Source organism: Jaculus jaculus, chromosome X (genome assembly GCF_020740685.1).
Source record: "Jaculus jaculus isolate mJacJac1 chromosome X, mJacJac1.mat.Y.cur, whole genome shotgun sequence".
Taxonomy (NCBI): Eukaryota; Metazoa; Chordata; class Mammalia; order Rodentia; family Dipodidae; genus Jaculus; species Jaculus jaculus.
The window spans coordinates 41,007,727-41,030,705 of record NC_059125.1 but is presented as its reverse complement, the minus strand read 5'-3'; the positions used below and the strand labels follow the sequence as shown (position 1 = coordinate 41,030,705).

The window sequence follows — 22,979 nt, the reverse complement described above, 5'->3', positions numbered from 1 at the left end:
AGTGGTGCATGCATCTGGAGTTTGTTTCTAGTGGCAAGAGACCCTGGTGCACCCCTGTTCTCTCTTTCTTTCTAGCTCTCTCTGCTGGCAAATAAAGAAAAAGAAAATGCAGGGGCTGGAGGGATTACTTAGTGGTTAAGGCATGTACCTGCAAAGCCTAAGGATCCAGGTTCGATTCCCCAGAACCCACATAAACAAGATGCACAAGGTGACACATGCAGTTGGAGTTAGGGTGCAGTGGCTGGAGGTCCTGGTGTGCCCATTCTCTCTGTCTCTCTCTCTCTCTCTCTCTCAAATAAATAAATAAATAAACCTTTTTTTTTTTTTTAAAGAAAATGCTCGGAAAATGCAAAGAAGAAAATTAACAGAGGGGATGAGGGAGGGAACAAGGGAACCAGGGAATGAGGGGGGAGGAGAAAAAGAGGGACGGACTTTTGTTTTGGCAGAAATAAGTTGTTTGGGCCAGTCTGTGGTCCTAGCAGCATAAACATGGCCAGAGTTAAACAACAACCCGGGACAATAAGAGGGACATCACAAAGTTCCAGTGATTAATTGTCAACCAAGTACTACAAGTACCCTAACAAGCAGCACTTGCTCCAAATGACCCGTTCAGACACAGAAAGTCTGTGCAGCTTTTAAAGGACACTTGCTTTTGCTGTGTGACAGATTTTCTGGAGTCATTATAGCTAGAAAGCTTTTCACCAGGGAGGCTGTGAGTACCCTCATCCCTCCTCCCTCCCTCACCCGTCCTCTGGCCCAAGTCAATTTGGGGGATATCTTAGAGGTTTGAGCTTGCTCAGACCCCAGCTTACCTCCCCAGGTCTCCTTTGACATTCCTTGATGTTCCATGTTGGGTAAATGAGCTCCCCACACAGCGCTGAAGGAGGCTTTATGTGAGCCTTGAGCATCCCCAAGTCAAGAGTGGGCTCAAAGGGAAGAGATGACTTGGAAGAAAGACCTTTGAGCCTGTCGGGGGCCTCTGGAGGGATGTGGAGTAGAAGTTCAGTTCTGAAGTGATGATTGCTTCTGTCAGACCATCTGAAAGATGGAAGCAAGCAAGTTCTCCCACGTCTGTGTGTGCATGGATTCCTCCCTTCAGAAAAATGCAAAGGCATAGTTTCTCCTCCCCCGGAATCCAGGCTGACCTTGGGGCTTGGTTTTGCCAGTAGGATGAAGTGGCAATGTTGCTTTGTGACTTCTGTGTCTGAGCCAATTATACCTTTGTTCTCTGAGATAGAACTGTTATGTAGTGGTTCTCACCTATCTATCCTACTGGAAAGAGAAGCTGAATGGACAATAACAGCAATGCCAAGTCAGTAGCTAGCATCAACTGCCCATGTTACTTACATGTGATTCACCAAGGATGCTTTAGGTTTAGTCAAACTGCCAGCGAACTGCAGAAGCAGGAGCTGCGATTGCCAGGTGGATTGGAACAAAAGAACCAGCCTGCTGGGCAAGGCTGACCCATGGAATTGTGAGCAAAAAGCAATTGCTGGGCTGGAAAGATGACTCCTTAGTTAAAGGCACTTGCTTGCAAAGTCTGATGGCCTGGGTTTGATTTCCCCAGTACCCACCTAAAACCAGATGCATAAAGTGGTGAATGCATCTGTAGTTTGGTTATAGTAGCAAGAGGGCTTGTATGTCTGTTCCTTCTCTCTATGCTTGAACTTTGTTTTTGTTTTTTTTTTTTTTTTTTTTTTTTTTTTTTTGGAAAAGGCACTTGCTATTTTAAGCCATGTACAGAGCTGGTTGTTAGTGGAAGAGGAGCAAGTCTCAGGGATGGGATAATGACAGTGACAATGACCATAGATGAGGCAGTATGTTTTGACTCAGTACGGGTAAGAATTCTGAGATATGTGAAATCATCTAAGAAGGTGTGTGGTTTGAATCTGAAATATCTTCCACAGGCACATATTTTCAACATTTGGTTCCCAGCTTGTGGCTCTGTTTTGGAGGTCCGGCTGCAGAGCCTTTAAGTGGAGGCTGCCTGGTGGAAGTCACTAGGGGTGGGCCTTTGGTATAGACCAGCCCTAGTTCCGGTCAAGCTCTAGTTCCTGGTCCAACATAGTGAAGGAGCCTTGGGCCCACACTCCAGCCACCACATTCTCTGCCATTTCTTTTCCACTATGGTGGACTGAAATCCCTCTGAGTCTATGAGCCAAAATAAACTTCCCTCCCTTAAATGGTTTCCGTCTGGAATTTTATCACAGCCATAAGAAAATAACATAGAAGGGGACCACATGTGATGTTGGTGTCCTTGATTCAGAACATGAAGGAGAAGATGGAAGCTGCTTGCTGGTTTCTGGGAGGTGACTGTGGGGACCATATGGCTGACACAGTCCTCACTGGTGCTTGTCTTGATGCTTTGTTCCCTTTCACATTCATTCCTTCCACTTCCCCAAAGGAGGCTCTTGACAGGCCCCTTCCTGAGCTCCAGCTGGAAGACAAAATCACCCCTGCTTGGGCTTCTGTTGGCTTAGACCTTTTTTTTTTTTTTAACAAATATTTGTTCATTTTTTATTTATTTATTTGAGAGCGACAGACACAGAGAGAAAGACAGATAGAGGGAGAGAGAGAGAATGGGCGCGCCAGGGCTTCCAGCCTCTGCAAACGAACTCCAGACGCGTGTGCCCCCTTGTGCATCTGGCTAACGTGGGACCTGGGGAACCGAGCCTCGAACCGGGGTCTTTAGGCTTCACAGGCAAGTGCTTAACTGCTAAGCCATCTCTCCAGCCCTGGCTTAGACCTTTTTATATTTACATGCCACCTCCTTCTCAAAGTTTTTCTTGTAACTTTGGTCCTTTGGAATGTATACCCCTTACAATATGCTCTGCAGGGACCGACATTGTAAGCCCTCTGTAAAAGAGGTCCTGGCTGGCGTGTTTTATGAACCAGGTGTGAGCATGGGTTGAGACCAAGACAAGCAAGGCACCAGCCTGGGGACCAGTCTCCCTTCTCTCACAATACTGGGGAGCTAGGAGGGCAAGACAGAGACCCTCTGAAGGACCTCTTGTACTCATGTGCCAGTGGCTGGGTCACCATGCCTACCCTTGATGCCCATGTGCCCCACTACAGTTACAGGTATCCTCTTGTCAGGCTTGCTATAGAGCTTGGATAATCTTCCTTGGAAAAGCGAAATGTGCTTGCGAGCAAGCGCGCGCGCGCGCGCGCGCACACACACACACACACACACACACACACACACGCTCAGCACTCAGGCACGAAGACTGCCTCAGGGGAGACACTGTCTGCAGGAACCAGACTCCACAGCCTCCCAGGGGACTCGTCATCGTGTCTCTCGTCAAAGTGTCACTTGTCAAGCGTAGCTGTAGCTCAGCGCAACGCACCCCCTCAGTAGCTAGCGCCTCAGAGGAGAGCGGGTTCTGCCAGTTTCCAAGCAGGCACTGCCTGCCTGTCTTATCCTTGGCAATTTGTTGGCCTGGCCCCAGAAACCCTAAGATGAGCCGTAGGCACGAGGCAAGGCCACCTAGGTGGTTATTGGAGGTGTGCATAGAGGGTTTTGGGAGCCAGCCCTGGCTGGGCCAACTGCTGATGTCTTTAGGTCTCTCAAGAGTTCCTGGAGACTAGCAGGTGTGAGCAGCCTTGTCCTCCCCTTACCTTACAACGAAAAGCAAGAATAAAAGCAAAAACCTATCATGGGTCCGTGGCGCAGAGGTGGGGAGCGGCGGCAGCAGGTGCGGAAGGTCATGTGAGAGGATCGGGCTTTTCTGGACCTCGGGACTGTTCCGTGGGGCCTCTGAGGAGTCCCCAGAATCACCTTGGGATACCGAGCCCGACTCTCATCCCAACTTAATAGGGGCCTAGCTTTCTCCAAACAGCTTCACTCTTCTTGGATTGGACTTTGAGCCTCTGTCCTCTTAGCCCAGGGCTGAGAAGCCTGTGATCCAGTCTTTACAGTTTCCTTGGGCCTGGCCATCTGCACTGTTGCATTGGCTACATGTGGGGTTGGAATTCTGACATGTCATCAGGAAGAGACAGAGAGCAAATGCAGAAGCAGAAATTGACTCACTTTGCAGTGACCCCCCTGGGCTACAATCAGCTATGTGGTGTGACACAACTGAACTGTCCCGGGCCCAGTCAGTTGAAGACCCCAACCCCCTTGTTTTGGATTCCTCTGCTCCCTGGCCTGGTGCTCTTTGTACTCAGGAGTCTTCCACTACTACATCTCGTTCTGTCAGCATCAGAGCTGGACTCAGTGAGTGATACCTGGGAACCAGCTTCAACTTGCTAAGAGCTGGGAGCTAAACAGCTTCTTTCACTCTGGTCTTCATCAACCACAGTTTTGTGGTAGCTTGGAGTTGGAAGGAATTGTTCTATGGAGCGTGGCAAATGCTTGGAATTAGGGTTCCCCCTACCCAGAGAAGCAGCTCTTGACCATTGTCTAACACATCACTAATTCGATCCTACAGCAGGCAGCCGGGAGGACACTGTCAACGACTAACCCTCTCCCCACCACAGCTGAGACTGTATCTTTGTCACAGCCATATGCAGGGGTGGGAGGGAGGTTTCTCTTCCCTCAGCTTACCCACCCAGAAGCCTTCTCCAGAGGCAGCCAGGCAGGTCTTAAGTAGTCCTGAGATAGTCCAGTCCCGAGGGTTTACAAACATCATCTTTCAATCTCTTCAACTAAGAGCATGGGTGTGGTGGTTTGAGTCAGGTGTCCCCCATAAACTTAGGTGTTCTGAATGCTAGGTTCCCAGCTGATGGAGATTTGGGAATTAACGCCTCCTGGAGGGAGTGTATTGTTGGGGGCCGGCTTATGGGTATTAAAGCCAGTTTCCCCTTACCAGTGTTTGGCACACCCTCCTGTTGCTGTGGTCCACCTTCTGTTGGCCAGGGGGTGATGTCCACCCTCTGCTCATGCCATCGTTTTCCCCTGCCATCGTGGAGCATCCCCTCGAGCCTGTAAGCCAAAATAAATCTCTTTTTCCCAGAAGCTGCTCTTTGTTGGGTGATTTCTACCAGCAAGGCGAACCAGACTGCAACAATGGGCCATCTTGAAAGCCAGAGAACAAAACCTACCTTTTTCCTTGGGCATCTGGAATAGACATTCCTTGGACAGGAAACAAGGCTGTCAAAGACAGTCCAATGTCAGGGGCGTCAGATCACCAGAGGTACCAGATTGTCACAGTTGCTATGGATACTTAGGTTCTTGGGGAAATCAAGTCATTTGCCTGAGATCACTCAGCTGGTGATCAAATTGAAATATCAGTCTCTTTTCTCCTAATGTGAGGCTGGTTTAGCCTTCAGAGAGAGGCAGGTTCCCTAGTGTAGATAGGAACCTTGCTCCAGTGTGTGTGCATGTGTATAACCCCCACAGATAAAGACACAAACACAGTAGGGCCTGGAGGAGTGTAGATCAGCTGGTCGAGTCCCCATCATGTATTTCACCAGTCTCTCCAGGCCACCTTTGCCCTAACCAGGCCTCAACAAGTCATCAGAATCACCAGAAGGAATCGAGAGGCTGAATTTCAGAGTCACACACACCCAGGCCTGAGTTTGGATTTCACTAAGCCCTAGGTTGGACAGCCCCGCACAAGTCATTTGTTCTCTCTCAGCCCCACACCCAGCTGTCAAGAGGAGATCCTAATGCTATCTACCTCCCTGGGCTTATGGGAGGGGAAATGACACAGCCACAGGAGGGAGTGCTTAACTGTGGGCTCACTACACTTATGTCACTTCCTCTGCCCCATAGCAGCTGGGGCCTCCAGGAAACAACTGCCAAGATGGAATCAGATGAAAGGACCTCCCAGCCACAAGGAAAGATCACCCAGAGAAGAAATGGCCAGCCACAAAGGGCCATGCCTAGCCCCTGAAAGCTGAGACAGAGTCCCAAGGCACTATAGCCAGGGGCTGTCAACTGCTTGCACTTCTCAAGGGAACCTCTTTCAGAAAGGGAGATCTGAACTACGGGTCTTCATGGCTTACTTGCTTCTTCTAAACACTTCCTTGAAGAGTTCCCTTCTCGTGCCACTGTGGCCAGTACTGTGGAGTGACAGCTGACCAGCCCTGCTTCATGGTTCTCACTCACCTCCGTCCAGTGATTTCCTCAAGCCTCTCAGCAGCAAAGAACTTCAAGAACTCTTGTTCTGCTTTCCATGTCTCCCTCATTGGCAGGCTGTACCTGCCCAGGTTCAACTGGGTGGGAAACCAACTTCTGCCCATGCAGAGGGTAGTGGTTAGGTTCTGGAAAAGCATAGGAGACCAGAAATATTGCTGTGACCGTTTTTGGAAGCCAATGCACTACAGAACTTCTGTGAATCACAGAGGAGTTAGAAACTCCAATTGGTCTTCTTTGCCAGGAACGAGAGGAAGAAGTTGGACAAGTACAATTTTTTTTCAGTTTCTTCATGAAACTAGTACTTATTGAAGGCCTACTGTGTCCTAGGTTGTTTTAGATGCTGGGGACAGAAAATGAACAGAAATCCTAGTCCTGGGCTGGGAGGATGGCTCAGGGGGTAAAGTACTTGCCCCACAGACATGAGGACCTGAGTGCGTGTGGATCTCTAACACACACATAGAAGCCTGGCAAATTGACACAAATTTGTAATCCCAGCACTGGGGAGGCAGAGACAGGAGAATCCCTAAGGCTTGTTGGCTAGCTAATCTAGCAGATTTGGTGAGCTCTAGGTTCAGTGAGAAACTGTCATTAAAAAAAAAAAGAAAAGAAAAAAAACTGAATTGGCCGGGGGTGGTGGCGCACGCCTTTAATCCCAGCACTTGGGAGGCAGAGGTAAGAGGATTGCTGTGAGCTCGAGGCCACCCTGGGGCTACATCGTGAGTTCCAGGTCAGCGAGACCCTACCTCGACTAAAACAAAAAACAAAGCTAAATTGGAGAGCCACTGAGGCAGACACCAGGCACTGCCCTTTGACACCCACACGGATGTGCACACACGAGTGAGCACCTGAACACATACGCATTCCTGGGCTGTGGATCTGCACACCTGGTTCTGCTTCTCCAGAAAATGGAAGGGTCTGGGTTGAAGCGGGTCTGAGCTGTTGAGGATCCCCGGAAGGAAAGGATGTGTGGATGTAATTGGACACAGCGAACCCTTCCTGAACCAGTCGGTGTAAGTCCTAGAGGGGAGCCGCCTGGGACTAATGGCTATCCTGTGGGACTGAGATGCTCTGCAGAAGGAAAATTAGAGGGTACAATCCAGGTGGTCCCCTACATCTCCTGGCTAATCCAGCCTGACTGAGAAACCAAGTAGAGCGGGTTCCAGAAATGTAGGAAGACAGGAGAGGATGCAGTGTTCAGGAAGGTAGGAGACACGGAGGAGAGGTAGAAGGATGCCCGAGAGGGGAGCAGGACCACCCAGGGGTCCGGGAAGGGGTGCAGGGATGGAATGTTCCAGGAGGACCGGGGTTGGAGTGTGCGTCTGGGAGTCTTCTCCCGAAAGGCGTCGAGGCCTCGCGTGGGGCGCTGGATACTGGAGGCCCCCTCCACGCAGCACCTCTGACCACAAAGGGCAGGGGGGGTGCTGGGCCCGGCGGTGTTAGCAAGCCGTATTGATCGAGGGGCGGGCGCAGCGAGCGCGCCGAGAGCGGCTCCATCCATTAGGCCCGCTGCTCGCCTCCAATTAGAAAAAAAATCATTACTCAGCAGCCAGCAGCGGCCCGCGCGCCGCCCGCCCGGGACCGCCCGCGAGCGAGCGAGCCAGCGAGGGAACGGCGGCCTCCCCACCCCCGCGCTCCCCGCTCGCCGCCTCCGCGCCCCGCCTCCCCCGGCCCTAATGACAACTATTAGAACGGCCTCCCCGCACCCACCGCCCGGCGAGCACAAAAGCGCGAGATTCATTTGGTAATCGGGGTAATTACAGCGGGGCGCGGGGGCGCACGCGGCGATGGCGGGCGCGCTGGCGGAATGCTAAGGGGCCGGGCGCACCGCCCGTTCCCACCCCGCCGCCCTCCCCGCTCGGCCCCTCGCTCGCTCGGCTCCCAGGGCCACGGCTTCCGGAACTCCGGCTCTTCTCCGCGGCCGCCCGCTTCCAGCCGCTGCCAGGGGGTGAGGGGTGGGGTGGGGTTCCCAGGTGCGGGACGACAATCACCCCCCCGCCCCCGAATTCCCGGCTCCTTAGCCGTGGGCTTCCGCGGAGCGGCCAGCGGCGCCCGGGTACCAATTTGCCAAATCTAGGAGCCAGAGAAACCCTCCAAGGTCCGGATGCATAATAAATATCGTGTGTAATGTATTTACTCTGCTGCCCCCAGTTAATTTACACACCCGCGCCCTGCCGTGCGCCCTCCCCCGCGCGTCCCAGCCTCTCGTCGTTCCTATTTGCAGGCGCCAGGCTCGGTCCCCCGAGAGGGCTTTTTTACCCCCCCCTTAATTTTTTTTTTTTTTTGAGAGCTTTAGGATGGATGCAACGTGTCATTAAACCTGAAAGGAGCTGTTACTTATCAGTAATGGTGTTTTCCACAGGCCTTTTTTCCTCACCTGCACGGCGACAGGTACCGCCTGGGTGGCGCACTGAAACGGAGGTGCCCTAAGGCCTGTGTGTGTGTGTTGGGGGGGGTAATGTGTATGCAGATCTAGCAGGAGGTGGTCGAAGCATCGTAGGGGAACCCCGTCCGAACTGCGAGGAGAGATGGAGGCTTTTCCATCACCTAGAGACAGCCCCAGTTTGGTCCTGCAGGGTGCTGCACCCGGTGGGGGTGTGGATAGATGTTCTCCTTCCAGAGCTTCCTAGACACAGCAGCTCCTGAGAAATGGTCCCCTCGTCCTTATCCAGTGAGAAAGACGGCCTCTTAGAGGTGCTGTAGAAAGGCCCGGGGTCACTGTGGCACTCAGAGCAAAACACCTTATCCGGGGTGATTTCCCATAGGCCTCTCTGGGCAGCGGAATTATCTAACAGCGTAGGACTGTGCGCTGGACGCTGGCCCAGCAAATGGAATATTCACTAAGCTTTGGGTGTATACTTTTTTTTTTTGAAATTTATTTATTGTAGAGAGAGGAAGAAAGAGAGAGAGAAGGAAAGGGCGCGTCAGGGCCTCCAGCCACTGCAAACGAACTTCAGACGCATGCACCACCTTGTGCATCTGGCTTCCGAGAGGCACTGGGGAATCGAAACTGAGTCCTTTGGCTTTGCAGGCAAGCTCCTTAACTGTTAAACCATCTCTCTAGCCCCTTGTGTGTATTCTTGATGACCCACAACAGAGTTCTCAGAGGTGAAAAACAAACCCCTTTAATCCTTCCTGTACCCATCCTGGGCTGGGAGATTCTCAGGAGCCTAGCTTCTTGTCAGTGGTTGGCGTTGGGATGGGGATGGAGTCCTGCAAGGCCTTCCAGTAGGGGGCTGCCACTCCTAGAAGTGTGGGTGCAATTCTAAGTAAGTATACCGTTTTCTTTTTTCAAGGGAGGATTCTTAAAGGGATCTGAGGCAACCCCAAAGGTTAAGAACCACCTACCAGCTACTTGACCTTGTGTAGGTCTGATTGCTGATCTTCATTATCCGGAAGAACAAGGCCACCCCAAAGCGGTTGTTGTGATTAAAACAATGAGATAGTGCTTTAATATTTGTAAATTGTACAGGCATCTGCAAAGATAAATTATTAATGATACCCAAAATGGCTATGTGCATGTGTGCACATGTGTGCATGTATTTGTGAGTTGGTAGAGCTGGGGAAATGTGTGGAGGGGGTCACTGGTATATGCTGTCTGCTGTTGGGAAGCCTTTGTCCTGAACCTCATTTTCCTCTGTCAGAGGACCAAGCTGGACTGATCTTCAATGTAGCTTTCCCCTTTGAGAGTCAGGGAGCTTGGGTGTGTGGGTGAGCAAAAGGGTAGCCAGGTCTTCCTGTTCAAGCTCCTTTGATCCTCAGGAAATCCACGGCCTCCCCTGGGCACGTAACAGTCATTTGTTTGGAGTAGGCTAAGGCTCCTGTACCTCTTTGTCCAATAACCAAATCGATGGCTTAGTGGTCTTGGTCTAGCCCACCTACCTTCTCTACTTACAAATAGAAAAGGACACCAGACCTTCACAATTTCAGTCCTGGTATCCTTTCTGGTACACACCCTGGAGGAGTTCAAAAGCTACTGTCATTCTGCAACGACCAGAATCCAGAGTATTAAGTAGGCCCACAGAGAGGGGTCAGATGGATGGACAGATGTGATGCTGGCTCACTGTCTTCTTGCATACTCTGAGAAACTCAAGCAAGAGAAACTTGGCTGTCCTGAGACTAAGATTAGAGCCAGTATCCCTCCCTGGGGAAAAAAAAACAAAAACAAAAAAACAAAAACAAAAAAACAAAAACAAAAAAAGGCCTATAGCAGCCTTGAGAGGTCACTCCCCATAGCTGACAGCCTCCCTGCGCAGTCTCTCTAGTATCCTTGACCGTATCCCTGCTGAGGCTACAGTCTCCCCAGGCTGTTGCACTTGATGACCACAGGGACTTGAGTTGGGTCACTCCTGCCTGGCTGACATTTTCCTTTGCTGGTGGAAACCACCGCTCCCTCCTAACCCCTCCTTCCACCTGCATCAGGTTGGAAGCCCCTCCCCCACCTTCACCTCCTCCCTTTATTCTTTGCAGCCATCTTCCTCATGTGCATCTTCCACTGCTGATTCCAGCTTGGGGGCCATCTGGAGGCTACGAACTGCTAGAACCAATACTTGCTCGTGCCTCTCCATTTTCCGTAGGCCCGTGTGTGTGCAGGAGTATTTAGAAAGTAAAGAGTAGAGCTAGGTGCTCCATTCCAGAAAGTTCCATGTTCAGTGCTCTTCTGTGCCCCTTTGGCGCTAGGTGGCCAGCTGCCACATTCTGGCAGTAAGATTTCTCGTAACTTGTTTTTATTCCTCAGGTTGCTCCTGAGAATAACAGGTTCCATCTCTGTTCAAGGCCACTGTAGTCCAAAAGACGTCTCTGCTCACCAGCTTGCCCAGTTGTTCTGGAATGCGAGCGCAAATGCCAGACCTCCCTCAGAGACCCAGAACTCTCTGCACACAGGCACCCTGAGCCACCTCTGCAAATCTGTACAGTACACCCCTAGACCGGCTCCTAAGGAAGCATGGCTGGGTGGCTTGGGAGGCTGCACTCTGTCCGAGATGGGGCTAGTCAATGCAAAACCAAAGGCAGTGAATGGAGCAGAAAAGGCATGAGAAAACAAAGGCACCGCTCAAGCCACTGCCTGCTCCAGGAAAGGCAGTCATCTGCCCTAAGACAGATGAAGTGGATGGCTGTTTTTTGAAGGTGGGGGCAGAGGTCACAGCGGAGACAATGTGTCATCTTTGACATCAGGAGGGTGGATCCGTGAGGCTGGAAAGTGAAGCCTGGTTGGCTCAGTCTCTGTCTGACTTAGGAGACGCTATCTCTGATTCCATTCGCTGGGAGGAAAGAGCAAACCCTGAGCAAGGAGGATGTAGGGAGGAGGCGTGGGGTGTCCCTGAGGTCTGATGTCTTGTCCACCTCCTCCCTAGCGGCTCTGAAGACTTACAGACGGAGGTCAACACCCAGTTTGTAGTGGTGCTGCCTGTGGAGCTTCAGAAATGGTCAATGCCACCCTTGAGGGCTAATTGCCCCCCCCTTCCCAGAGCCACACTTTACTTGGCAAGTTCTAGGCTGCAGCTCTCTGCGCTTTGTGGACAGCACCTTTGGCCCTAGGGACCAGGTGGATCTACCAAAGCCTCTGGCTTCTGGACAACAGCCTGAAGCCTTCATCTCCCCAGAGGGGCCAGCAGGGTTGTCCGCTTCTAGGAGGGTCCTACGCAGTACCGTGGTTCTGCAAGGCGGGTACGGGCGAGAGACTTTTGGGGTACCTGCTCATTCTGTAGTCTATAGCCGTCCCTACCTGCTGCCAGCCACGGGCTCCAGATGGAAAGATACAGACAAGCAGTGAGCCAGCCAGGCCTTCGAGAGCTGGGAGAGCTGCCGAGGATTCCCGGCGCGCGAGCAAGCTTAGGCGCGTCACCTGTGCCGTGGGGACGACAGGCCTGCTTAGTCGCTCTGCAGCAACCCAGCCCTCCTTCTCGCTCCACCTCCTCACACTCTTCCCGCCAGCTGCACGCAGCTTCGGCAGGTTTCCTGGCTTTGGAGGGGGAGGGCTCAGCTTGGGCTGTGCCCCAAGCTTAAAACCCTCTTATCAAACGCCTACTCCTCCTTTCGCTTTCAGCTTAAGCTCCAGGAAGTATGGGCAACCCCCCACGGTAAACAAAGGCAAACGTTTTCTTTATCTGCAGCCTTTACTATGCTAATGCACGTAGGGAATCTTCCGGAGGGGGGTGGGGAGGCGCCAAGCCTTCTTGAAGTGTTTGGCCACAAAAGCCCTACGTCTATCTCGGGGTCTATTAACCCGATGGTGGTAAGGAGGAGGGGCTTAGATAAGGTTCCTCGGAACAAAAGGGGGCTAATAGAAACCCCTGGGGGATGGCGAGGGGGGATGCAAAGCCCCTGTCCTATGGCCTCACGTTGGCTCCTAGACCCCAGACTAGACTCTAGAGAACCAGCCCGGTTCCTAGTTACAAACTGGAGGATCAGATCCACGTATGGGGACCTAAAACCAACATGAGGTCTGGAGCCTTCTTTAGGAAAAGTAGTTTGGAGATACAAATTGCTACTTGGAGGGCCCTGCCAGGATTCCAGAAGGGGACTGTGCAAGCCAAGGTCTTCACCTTTGAGTGTCATTAGCATTAGGACCAAATTTCCACCTGTCCTGTCGGAGGTGTAAATTTGGAGCTGTGTGCAGCTGGGCACATCTTTGGGTGCAGCCACAGGTTGGACTCTTCCATACCGCAGTGCTAGGCCACAGCCTGCCTGCCTCTGGGCATACAGCCAGCCTGTGGTTTGTTCTGCCATGCCTGGCCAGGCCTCAGGCAAGTGATTGGCCCCAAGCACCACCTCTTGGAGCCGGCTGCCTGGGGAGGACAGCACCATATTGGTTGGACACATCGGTTCTCTTTTCCATCACCTGGGCTACTTTCAGTACCCTGTTCTATGTCCAGGAGGCCAATCCTTGCTCCTTTAGACTGGATCATGCTGCCTTCGTCATTGGTTTTCAGTTGGGTTCTGTCAATGGCAGACACCGGCAGGCCATCTGGTAGGGAGGAGGAGTCAGACCTTGCAGTATTTTATTTTCCCAGCTCGATGATTGCTGTTTTGCCAGTGGCTGTTTCTCCACCCACAGAGGCCCTCACCTGGTGTCCTCTCCAGGTCTACCAGCTGCTCCTAGACCCTTGCAGCTTTCTACTAAAACTTGCTACAGGGCACTTCCCAATAATCCTTGTGGTTTCCTAAGCTGCCCACCTCGGTAAACAGTTCACCAAGCGCTCCAGGTCTGAGTGCCTTCCATTTCCTGCTGGGGGCCTTGACTCACCTAGACAGCAGAAGAGGTGCACCTGGGCAGGTCCTAAGTTATCTCACCAATCACAGACAAGAGTTGCTTGGAGGTTCCCATTGGTTTACTTGAGTGTGCAAATAGGAGGCATGGTTCCTCCAGGTAAGCTTCCTATTGCACTCCACACTGTAGTTTAGTGTGTGAACTCCCTGGCTCATTCCTGCCCTGGTCACTAAGCACTTAACTGGCTTATCTATGTAGACTCCCCTTTTTGAATATTCAGATGAGGTTACGGGAGGAATATAACCTCTACTTTCCCCAGCTTTCTGGACTGGGGGGGGGGGAGGGGGTTGCTGTAATTTTTTAAGGATGTCATAGAACTGTTCATGGGATATGAAGTCAGCCACATAAATTATGAAACTTAAATGATGGTTCCAGTGATGGGCTGGTAAATGCTTAACAACTGGCTCCCTGCCCCCACTCAATCCTTGATTTGTAGCATCTGCTGATTGCCATGATGTAAATATTCCCCCCACAGCCAGTTGCATGCTCCCCACGTGATGTGCTGGCAGGGAGGCGCTGACCAAGGAGCTGGGAGGAGACTGGTATTTCTACCACACAGGCTAGACTAGAAAGCCTTCATGCCAGGGGTGATAAGTAGACCGTGGCAAGGTAGAAAGGCGTGAGTTTGGAGTATTTATTGGTTTTTAATATGATGTATCTCGTTTCAAATTTTAATTAATTAAATTTATTTATTAATGGTTGTGTTTCACCACTTGCTTGCAAATTTTCCCAAAAAAAAAAAAATTTCATGACTGGCTCTCATTAAACCAGCACACTCTGGCTCCAACATATCCTGGAAGGGTCCTATTGGTTAGGTGGTAATGAAAGAAAACCCAGTTTTCATCAAGGTAGAAAATGAAAACAAAGAAAAGCTGGTATTTCAATTGCGCCACCTTGTGGCACCACCTAACAGTACCGTACCTCCAGCAAACCCAACTCCCCCACTTTGGTCACACCATAAAATTCCAGGATGACCAAACATTGTGGTTTCCCAGAAACAATCTTCCTTTAACCCACTGTCTTGGGCTACCCCATTTACAATCTCAGAAATGCCCTGGTTTGATTAATAAAGACATAGTTACCCAACATGACCCCCTCCCCCTTCCCCTCCCCCCCTAAGGTAACTAGCTTGAGGGTAGGGACTAGTGTCTATCCGTCTATCCCATCGCATCCCTCAGGCCTAGGAGGCCTTCAACCTATGCTTGTCAAATGAGCAGTGAAAGTGAAGGCTACAGAACACGTTCCCCTGCCTCCTTGGTTACACTGATAACCACTGGGATTTGGAACTCTTTTTGTTGTGCAGAGATTTTTTTCAAGTAACGTGTTATCCCTGACCCTTCCGTCCTCATCTTTGCGCATGAAAAGCCAGGCTGAGAGGCATCAGAGCCTTGTCTCCCAGGGAGCGCGCCGCAGCCAGAGGGTGTTGGTCTGGCCATCTGCTGCAGGAATAGTCGAGCCGTGTGGGAGCCCAGCTGGCACGGGAATCCTTGGCTGTCCCCAGCAAACAGCATGGGGAGGAGAGCCGTGGGATCAATAGTAATTTCCTTCCGAAGAAGGGCGATGTAGTGCGGTTGGCAATGGCATTGGGTTTTCCCTGGCATGGAGGGCTCTAAATGCACTTGGCCCTCTTGCTTAGGAAATGGACTTCAGGAGAACGCTGGACAGGGGAGGGAACAAGGACAGGACTTTCTTGGCATGAGCCCAAGAAAGATTGCCAGGTTAGCTGCAGAAGCCAGCTTTCTCTGTGCTTGCATGTCATCAGCAGAAGCCACGTAGACACTTTGAGGCACTGACAGAAAGGAAATCATGAATGCTGGAACATTCCCACGGGCCTGCTGGCACCTCCCATGCAACATCCATCTACTCAGCACTTGAGGAGAGGCGTCTGTGTGTTCCTGGAACAGGTTGCGGCTCAGGTGGGAAAGGAGAACTACATCTACCCTCACTGTGGAGAGGGAGGGGAAGGAGTTAGCCAGCGTTTCTCAAGCAGGGCTGTCAGTGCAGAAAGAGGGGCGAGCCAGCAGTGCTCGGCATTGGCTAGGAGTCCTGCAGGAATGGGTCCGGTCCATGGGTTGCCAATGGCGAGATGACCAGCAGTTCTGTTGATGGGGTGGTGGATGAAATGCAAGATGACTCCTTCAGGGGATGGGGGTGCACCTCTGCACAATTGGAGTTGCCCTTAGCTGAAGGAAGCAGGGTTGCTTTGTCCTAGCGAATGCCCTCCCCCACTTCTGGAAGGCAACTCATCTTCAGTGACGAGTCCATGGGGGGCTATACAAAGGCTTGCCCGCTCACCTCAAATCTTCTTTTTATTCTGAGACCGGGTTTCGCTCTAGCCCAGGCTGACCTAGAACTCACTCTAGAGCCTCAGGCTGGCTTCGAACTCACAGTGGTACTTCTGGAATAAGTGCTGGGATTAAAGGCATACACTACCACGCCTGACTCCCTCACCTCAATTCTTGAAAGGCTATCCAGCTTCAGCACTTTGCACGGGTTCAGCTGAGGGCCCTTGAAATTTTACATCCTCACCTCCACCACCGCCCCCCCCCCCGCCCCATCCTGTGGTCTGCTTCCTTCACAGGTGAGATCACCAGAACAGTCAAGCTCCTACCTGCTGGTCTGCATCTCAGGAGCCATTTTCTGGGCCACCTGAAAACAGCCAGAGTGAGAGGGAGGAATGGTTTTTCAAAGGGACAGAAGGAGCCTGCAAGAAAGCAGGAAGGGTGAGCAAGCTGGCTGGAGGAATGTCCAGTCCTGTGGGCTACACCCAGGATGCAAAGTAAGAGAAGCCTGGGAGGAGTGACTTCATGTCTCCATATTGGTGGTCAGAGAGGAGTCATGATGGCAAGGTCTCCTGGTCTTAGGGTGGCTGGGAAGCATTCCCTTCTACCACCTAGTCAGAGCTGTGGCATTTCTTCATTTAGCATATATGTTCTTGCAATGGGCCTCATTGGCACCCAGTCTCTTCCTTCCTTAGGCTGATTTTAGGGCCTGGTTTGAGCTAGGAGTGAGAAAGGGCAGGCATTTTCTAGGGTTACAGTATGGATATACTCTTCTACCTTTCACAGCCCTTTCTTTTCTTTTTTCCTTCCTTCCTTTCCACCTTCCTTCCTTCTTTCCCTCCTTCCTTCCTTCCTTCCTTCCTTCCTTCCTTCCTTCCTTCCTTCCTTCCTTCCTCTCTCTCTCTCTCTCTCTCTCTCTCTCTCTCTCTCTCTCTTTCTTTTGAGGTAGGGTCTTGCTCTAGCCCAGGCTGACCTGGAATCCTGGAATTCACTAGGTAGTCTTAGGGTGGCTTCGAACTCATGGCGATCTTCCTACCTCTGCTTCCCAAGTGCTGGGATTAAAGGTATGTGACACCATCTGTATGTAAAACAGGGATAAGGAGATGATCATGCACATAAATAAATGTCCAGCATGAGGCCTGGTGTGCAGTAAGCACTCAGTAGCTGCCTTTATTTTCATTCCTGTCATTTGGGCTTGCTCTGTTCAACTTTGCCCTCTTTCATCAGAAATGCTTTCTGAGTATCCATTTGTATACAAGAGACAGGGAATGCCGTTGGTAGTAGTAGGGCAGAATATACAAACAGATGCCTACGCTGAGTCCTCTAGAGATTCAGCCCTATCCTGAAGCTATCTCACATATAGACAGTCTCACAGAGGAAGCAAACTTGGTTTTAAGGACTCCATTTATTTTCTTCCCTCCCTCCATCCCTCTCCTCTCTCTCTCTCTCTCTCCTTTTCGGAGGTAGGGTCTTGCTCTAGCTCAGGCTGATCTGGAATTCACTATGTGTATTCTCAGTGTGGCCTTGAACTCACAGAGATCCTCCTACCTCTGCCTGGGATTAAAGGTGTGTGCCACCACACCCGGCTTCCTTTTCCTTTTTCCCCTCCTCCTGTTCCCCTTCTTTCTTGTCTTTTTCCTTGAGACAAAGTCTTTCTATGTAGCTCAGGCTAGCCTAATGTTCCCTATGTAGTCTAGGCTGACCTCAAACTCACCGCAACCCTCCTGCCAAGTGGGGAATTACAGGCGTAAGCCACCAAGCCTAGCTAGCTACTCCATTTTCCAAATGGGGTACCTGAAGCTCAGAGGGAAACAGAGCTGCCCGCAGTTACCAAGTGCTGGCGGGTACACCTTCCTGTGTACCAGCCCTCAACCCACAGACCTCATGAGAAGATGTTCAGGTGTGTGTAATTCCCAGGGGTTTATCCTTGATGCTTCTGCAGCTAGTTCTCCCAATTTCTCCAAAAAGAAGGAAAGACGGCTTTGGGGTGCAGGCAGGGCTGCCTCCTGGAGCGCAGAGCCAAGCCTGGGAGCAGCCAGGAACTGCTCTTGTTTGTTCCCAAGCTTGCCAGAAGGGCACCTCCCTCCTCCCCACTGATGTTAGCTGATGACGTCTGGGCGGCATTCAGGCCATGCTGTCATTTGTCCCATGCTCATTCAGCTGATTAAAAGTCATCAATTGTTTTTTAAGCCACCAGCAGGCGAGCCACCAGGCACCATTTGTTATTGCTCGGCCATGCTGTGAGATGCTGTTTAAATGCACTGAGCAAAGCTTTCGGAAAGCAGAGGCCAAAAGCGGTTTGGGAGGAAAGCAAATAGGAGAGAAACGAGTGGGCCCACATCTTTGCCCGAAGGAACAATCAGGCCGGCAGCTGATGGACTGGTCCCCCTTTTAGAAGCTCCCACGCGGTTCTTTTCAGGGGCCTTTCTCGTGGGGCCAGAGCTACAGGGAGCCCCCTTCATCTTTGTGCCTGCTAAAATAACGTCTGATATGGCTAACAAATATTCACTTGGGGACTTTTTCATCTAATCTCCCCACTGCCAAGTTGTCTCCTTGCTTTTTGGAGGAGTTAGTGTTTGTGCAACAGGACTCAATGCCATCCTTGTTCCAACGCCTTCAGAGACAACCCCCCCCCCAATTGCCTATGCAATAAAGAATAAAACTGTGGCTTGGCATTTGAATTCTCTACGGTGTGGCCTAGGTTTTCTCCTCTGTCTGTCTTAGCCACTAAAATTAGACTTCAGTCAAATTAGACCTTTTGACCTTCCTCAGGCATGACTTCGCTCTACTCTCTTTGCTCATGCCATTCCTTCCATTTGAACCTCTTTGGAAGCCTGTGGCTCATCCACGATTGCATTGTGCTGGGGCCCATATCTGTCCTGTATTGTCACTGAGGCCAAAAATCCATATCCTCGGGCTGGAGAGATGGCTTAGCAGTTAAGCGCTTGCCTGTGAAGCCTAAGGACCCCGGTTCGAGGCTCGGTTCCCCAGGTCCCACGTTAGCCAGATGCACAAGGGGGCACACGCGTCTGGAGTTCGTTTGCAGAGGCTGGAAGCCCTGGCGTGCCCATTCTCTCTCTCTCCCTCTATCTGTCTTTCTCTCTGTGTCTGTCGCTCTCAAATAAATAAATAAATTTAAAACAAAATCCATATCCTCTTTGCCTCCACAGCCACATGTGTAGTAGAGGCTATTGCACCTTGCCCACATCCCCTGTGTGTACCATGTCTGTGCACACAGCTGTCAGCACCCATGTGCCCTTGCCTCGGAGGCCATCTCCAACCACATGAGCCCTCTGTATCTACAAGAGGTAGACAGGAAGCGTCAGGGGATTCGTTCTCCTCCATCAATGAGTGATGGGAGCCAGGGGGATAAATCTCCCAATTCTTTTCCCTCTTGGATGGGATAAGAGTTATTGCCCTAGGTCCATCCTTGGCAGCGGTTCCCAGTGGGACTGAGCCCCAGTTGCCCAAAGCCTGCTCAATGGTTACCTTCCCTTCCCAACATCCTCCCAGATTAACAATTGCACTAGGGCTGGGGATATAGCTCAGCGGTAGAGTACCTGTCTAGCATGTGCAAGGGCTCAGGTTCAATCCCCAGTAACACACAGACAAAGAGAGCCAAACAATTGTACTCAGACCCTTGTTTTAGGATCTGATTCTGGGAGATCCAAACTTAGACCAACGTCACTTTGTTCTGACTTGCCAAACCAGCTTAGATCCCCTGCAATCCTACTGTGCTACCTGGCTCATAGTGGGTACTCCGCGTAGTAGGTGATCAGCAGATGTTGCATGGCTTGAAAATCCTCTAAACAAAGTAAGTGAACATGTTTTCTATACATTGTTTTCTCTGTTTCCTTATGGCAGGGCTTAAGATCTAGCCTCAGTACTCCATACAACCCACATCTCAACCCAACTGCCCCCCAACCTCCACCTCTACCTCAAGTCTGTACACCTGATAGCTCCCTTCTCTGCACTGTCACTGAACCTAAATATGGCCACGTGGCCCTGCTTTTGTCCCTTATTTTACATGAGTTCGTTTTCTCATTCCACTGGGCTCCCCATCTCAGGAGTAAATCTCACAATTATAAGGGTTTCCTGTTAGTCACTTCAATCCCCAGCAAGAATGTGGAGGGCTAACCCTATATGAGTCAGAGTTCAGTATTAGGAGAAACAGCTGGATTTTCCAGCCACTGCTTAAGTAAATGCAAGGCTGAGTTTTGCTACTAACAAGAACAGGCTAGTGGAGTAGCCACAGATGGGCAAAATACATGTCGGTCCAGGGACCATGTCCTACCTTGGCTGCAGGAGCTTATAGTACTGCTCTTGGATTTCCATGAGACAGGAATCTACAGTGGATGTGGTGGTTTGAATAAAATGGCCCTCATAGGCTCTTGTGTTTTGAACACTTGGTCCCCAGCTGGTGGCAATTTGGGAAACTTATGGGGCCTTTGGGAGATGAAGCTTTGCTGGAGGAGGTGTGTTGCTCGGAGAGCCTTTAGGGTAATAAATTCCAGCTTCAAGCCCAGTAAGTAATCAGACTGCTTCTTTCTGCTGCCACGGAGATCTGATGCCCTACCAGGATGAAACTTCCCCTCAAAACTGGAAGCTGGAAATAAACCCTTTCCTTTCATCAGTTGCTTCTGGTCGGGTGTTTTGTCACAGCAATGAGAAGGTAACTGTTACAGTGGGAGTCTGTCACTTTGCTGAATGTGGCTTCCTCTCAGAGGTTCTGCAGAGCAGGGCTACATCACGCACCAAGGAACGCTCCCGCGCACAGGGAGAGGATTACCGTGGACCGCCAATCTGCTACGCCCTGAGCCCACGTCCTCCTTTGTTTCCAAGTCTCCTCATTCAAGGGGGAAATATGTGTTGTTCAGACAAGGAGGCCGTAACCAAGGCCAGGAGTTCAGTCAAGCTCATGGGCCTGAGGGCGCCGGAGTACCTGGAAAGAATATTCACTCCCTTGCAGACAATGTTCGTTTCCACCTCTGCTCAAAACAAAAGGCAGCCGGCCGGCCTACGGCTACGCTATGGAAAAACAAAACGCTGCAGTGCCTCACAGCTCCATCAACTTTCCCTTCTCACCACAGTCAGCTCCGGACAGCAGCTCGCGATGTTTGACACAGGAGCTGTGGCCCTCCAGGGCTCCTAGGCCCGTGATGCGCCCTGCCTGTGGGAGCGCTGGCTGGGTGCGAGCCGCGGGAAGTGCTCCTCGGGCTCGGGGCTCGGGTTTGGCCTGAACTCCAGGAGCCGCTTTCGGAGGGAAAGGCCTCTCTGGCTGCCTTGTGTGGAGCCGCTGTTACCCTGGAAACGGCCCTTCTGGCCTCCAGGGCCTAATAACATTCCTCAAAGTTTTCAGGAGTTGTGAGTTTTGGAATGATTACATAAATGTGGCTTTGTGGGCGCAGAACTCTGAGCGGGTAATACTTCGCCTCTTGAGTTAGGCCTGCGAAGAAAAACACAGCCAAACAAAGGAGAAAATGAAGGCTGTGAGTCAGAAAGACTTCTGGTTAAGAACTGTCGCTGCGGAATGGGAAACTCCTGGGCATCTTCATCCTTCTTAGATGACAGTTCCTGGAGGGTGCCCCAGTGACACTGGAACTGGGGGTACAGATTTGAGTATTCATGTCTATCCGTGAACAGGGCTCTTTATTATTCTCTAAACTTTGTCCCCAACCAGATAAGGGCCTTTCCTTGTGTCTTTCCAGGGTCATAGGCGAACGCCATGCACAGTGTGAGAAGTCAGTGAAGACAGTGTAGGAGATTGCTTCTAACTTACAGCGAGTCACTTATTGCGGATTTTGTTTTATTTTTTCACTGCTGAGATGGAACCCAGGACCTTGCAAATATTAAGCAAGTGCTGTGTCAGTGAGCCACACCTTGGCCTCTGGGGTTGCTGAGCAATTTAATTCAGCTGTCAAATGCAGATACATAAGGAGGAGTGAAGGAAGTTTCCAGAAGTAGATCCTCTGGAAGACAAAAAATTAAGAGAGGTTTTGGGATGCAGACCTTGAACCTTGAAGCTAGAAGGATCTTCTTTATTAGGACATGTGAAGGTAGAGGGGTAACTAGGAGCTATTGTGTCACCAGATGCTTTGGTTGGGGGAAATGAAAAGCTTTGAATTCCCAAACATTTTCTGCTTTGCTGTATTTTTATTGGTAACTGTTTTGCTTTTGGTTTTGATTTTTTCTTTCTCTCATTTTTTTGGGGGCGGTTTCGAGGTAGGGTCTCACTCTAGCCCAGGCTGACCTGGAATTCACTATAGAGTCTCAGGGTGGCCTCGAACTCGTGGTGATCCTCCTACCTCTGCCTCCCGAGTGCTGGGATTAAAGGCGTGCGCCACCACGTCTGGGTTGTTTTTGATTTTTTTGTTGTTGTTTTTGTTTTTTGAGGTAGGGTCTCACTCTGGTCCAGGCTGACCTGGAATTCACTATGGAGTCTCAGGGTGGCCTCGAACTCATGGCGATCCTCCTACCTCTGCCTCCTGAGTGCTGGGATTAAAGGCGTGCGCCACCATGCCTGGCTTGGTTTTGATTTTTTTCAAGGTAGGCTTTCGCTCTAGCCTAGGCTGACCTGGATCTCACATTGCAGTCCTAGGCTGGCCCTGAACTCACAGCTATCCTCCTGCTTCTGCCTCCCAACTGCTGGGAGTAAAGGCATGCACCACCATGCCTAGCTTTTATTGATAAGTTTAATGTATGAATTTGCAGTAATTTGACCATATGCCCATCCCTTTATTTCTCCTTTAATTTTCCTCACCCCTATTCCCCTTTCATGGTAGTCCTTCCTGTTTTGTCGTCTCTTTCCTTTGGTCCTCCTTTGTCCTTCATGTCCCAGTGTTGGTGATCATTGTGGGGTCATGAATGTAGCTGGCTCACGTTGGGAGGGCAGTTCTCCAGGCCTATGTACCCTGCGGCTCTTATATTCTTTCTGTACCCTCTTCTGCAGTGCTCACTGAGTTTGCAGGGTGTTATAGAAATCTCCTTTGGTTAGGCTGGAGAGATTGCTTGGTGGTTAAGGTGCTTGCCTGCAAACTGGAAGGACCCAGATTCCATTCCCCAGGACCCACATAAGCCAGATGCACCAGGTGGTCCATGCATCGGGAACTCATTTTCAACAGCTGGAGGCCCTGGGGTGCCCATTCTCTCTCTCTCTCTCTGTCTCATAAATAAACAAATAAATAACAGTTTAATTTTTTTTTAAAAGAAATCTCTTTTGGTGCTGAGCACTTGGCAACCTCTTATTTTCTACTTGGATGAGTTTTAAGTCTCCTCAATGTTTACCACCATCTCTATAGAGATAGTTCTCTGAATAGTAGTGAGAGCAGCACTCAGATTCTTCCTGAGA

At 50.9% G+C, this 22,979-nt stretch overlaps 1 pseudogene; it reads right to left on the bottom strand.

Moving 5' to 3' along the window:
* Positions 1-7,836: 7,836 nt before the first annotated feature.
* Positions 7,837-22,979, bottom strand: part of LOC101600459 — an 83,305-nt pseudogene continuing 68,162 nt past the window's right edge.